The sequence below is a fragment of the Schistocerca piceifrons genome, unplaced genomic scaffold, assembly GCF_021461385.2.
Source record: "Schistocerca piceifrons isolate TAMUIC-IGC-003096 unplaced genomic scaffold, iqSchPice1.1 HiC_scaffold_943, whole genome shotgun sequence".
Lineage (NCBI taxonomy): Eukaryota > Metazoa > Arthropoda > Insecta > Orthoptera > Acrididae > Schistocerca > Schistocerca piceifrons.
In genome coordinates this window covers 1,537,383-1,540,000 of record NW_025729216.1, presented here as the reverse complement: position 1 = coordinate 1,540,000, position 2,618 = coordinate 1,537,383, and the positions used below count along the sequence as shown (strand labels likewise).

General features: G+C 54.7%; 2 non-coding genes and 1 pseudogene across 2 annotated transcripts; all 3 read right to left on the bottom strand.

Moving 5' to 3' along the window:
• LOC124773065 overlaps positions 1–15 on the bottom strand; it is a 4,571-nt pseudogene extending 4,556 nt beyond the window's left edge.
• A 188-nt stretch (positions 16–203) lies between these two features.
• Positions 204–358, bottom strand: LOC124772666. Its single transcript, XR_007014133.1, has one exon. It is a non-coding gene; the product is annotated as a 5.8S ribosomal RNA (ribosomal RNA).
• Positions 359–709: 351 nt separating this feature from the next.
• On the bottom strand, positions 710–2,618 carry LOC124772830. The gene has a single exon (XR_007014289.1). It is a non-coding gene; the product is annotated as a small subunit ribosomal RNA (ribosomal RNA).

Below are 2,618 nucleotides of genomic sequence, written 5' to 3'. Positions count from 1 at the left end.
CCTGCTCTGAGGTCGTTGTACGAGGTGTCGCACGCCACACCGCCAGCCGGCTGTGCACGCTACCGAGAAAGTACCGGTATGCGAACCGCCAGGCGACGGGCGCGCATCGCACGTTTGAGGAGACGCGGCCGGCCCCACAGGCGGCCGCGACACTCCCAGGTCTGCGAAGCGGGGCAAACGCCGCGCGCTTCAGTATACGTAGCCGACCCTCAGCCAGACGTGGCCCGGGAACGGAATCCATGGACCGCAATGTGCGTTCGAAACGTCGATGTTCATGTGTCCTGCAGTTCACATGTCGACGCGCAATTTGCTGCGTTCTTCATCGACCCACGAGCCGAGTGATCCACCGTCCTGGGTGATCTTTTCTCAGTTTCCGCCGCCTCTTTCGAGACGGTCGCATAGGCGGGAGTGAGGCGTGTGGCGGCCCCTGTTCCAGCGTTCTGTGTCCAACGGCCTCACGGCCGACGGGCGTCGTACGGCTCCACACCGGAGCGGACAGGCACTCGGGCGAAAGTCATTCAAAACCGGCGCCAGGCGCCAGGTGCCGCACGCCAGCCGCTCCAGCGCTTCAGCGCTCGTACCACACAACATTGCCGCTAGTTTTGAGAGGCACGCGTGGTTCCGCACGCGGCGCACGGCTACTGCGAGCCGTACAGGTAGCGTGTTGCGCGACACGACACGCACATCGAAAGACATGCAGTCTAGTCGGTAATGATCCTTCCGCAGGTTCACCTACGGAAACCTTGTTACGACTTTTACTTCCTCTAAATGATCAAGTTTGGTCATCTTTCCGGTAGCATCGGCAACGACAGAGTCAATGCCGCGTACCAGTCCGAAGACCTCACTAAATCATTCAATCGGTAGTAGCGACGGGCGGTGTGTACAAAGGGCAGGGACGTAATCAACGCGAGCTTATGACTCGCGCTTACTGGGAATTCCTCGTTCATGGGGAACAATTGCAAGCCCCAATCCCTAGCACGAAGGAGGTTCAGCGGGTTACCCCGACCTTTCGGCCTAGGAAGACACGCTGATTCCTTCAGTGTAGCGCGCGTGCGGCCCAGAACATCTAAGGGCATCACAGACCTGTTATTGCTCAATCTCGTGCGGCTAGAAGCCGCCTGTCCCTCTAAGAAGAAAAGTAATCGCTGACAGCACGAAGGATGTCACGCGACTAGTTAGCAGGCTAGAGTCTCGTTCGTTATCGGAATTAACCAGACAAATCGCTCCACCAACTAAGAACGGCCATGCACCACCACCCACCGAATCAAGAAAGAGCTATCAATCTGTCAATCCTTCCGGTGTCCGGGCCTGGTGAGGTTTCCCGTGTTGAGTCAAATTAAGCCGCAGGCTCCACTCCTGGTGGTGCCCTTCCGTCAATTCCTTTAAGTTTCAGCTTTGCAACCATACTTCCCCCGGAACCCAAAAGCTTTGGTTTCCCGGAGGCTGCCCGCCGAGTCATCGGAGGAACTGCGGCGGATCGCTGGCTGGCATCGTTTATGGTTAGAACTAGGGCGGTATCTGATCGCCTTCGAACCTCTAACTTTCGTTCTTGATTAATGAAAACATACTTGGCAAATGCTTTCGCTTCTGTTCGTCTTGCGACGATCCAAGAATTTCACCTCTAACGTCGCAATACGAATGCCCCCGCCTGTCCCTATTAATCATTACCTCGGGTTCCGAAAACCAACAAAATAGAACCGAGGTCCTATTCCATTATTCCATGCACACAGTATTCAGGCGGGCTTGCCTGCTTTAAGCACTCTAATTTGTTCAAAGTAAACGTGCCGGCCCACCGAGACACTCAATAAAGAGCACCCTGGTAGGATTTCAACGGGGTCCGCCTCGGGACGCACGAGCACGCACGGGGCGGTCGCACGCCTTCAGCTCGCCCCACCGGCAGGACGTCCCACGATACATGCCAGTTAAACACCGACGGGCGGTGAACCAACAGCGTGGGACACAAATCCAACTACGAGCTTTTTAACCGCAACAACTTTAATATACGCTATTGGAGCTGGAATTACCGCGGCTGCTGGCACCAGACTTGCCCTCCAATAGATACTCGTTAAAGGATTTAAAGTGTACTCATTCCGATTACGGGGCCTCGGATGAGTCCCGTATCGTTATTTTTCGTCACTACCTCCCCGTGCCGGGAGTGGGTAATTTGCGCGCCTGCTGCCTTCCTTGGATGTGGTAGCCGTTTCTCAGGCTCCCTCTCCGGAATCGAACCCTGATTCCCCGTTACCCGTTACAACCATGGTAGGCGCAGAACCTACCATCGACAGTTGATAAGGCAGACATTTGAAAGATGCGTCGCCGGTACGAGGACCGTGCGATCAGCCCAAAGTTATTCAGAGTCACCAAGGCAAACGGACCGGACGAGCCGACCGATTGGTTTTGATCTAATAAAAGCGTCCCTTCCATCTCTGGTCGGGACTCTGTTTGCATGTATTAGCTCTAGAATTACCACAGTTATCCAAGTAACGTGGGTACGATCTAAGGAACCATAACTGATTTAATGAGCCATTCGCGGTTTCACCTTAATGCGGCTTGTACTGAGACATGCATGGCTTAATCTTTGAGACAAGCATATGACTACTGGCAGGATCAACCAGGGA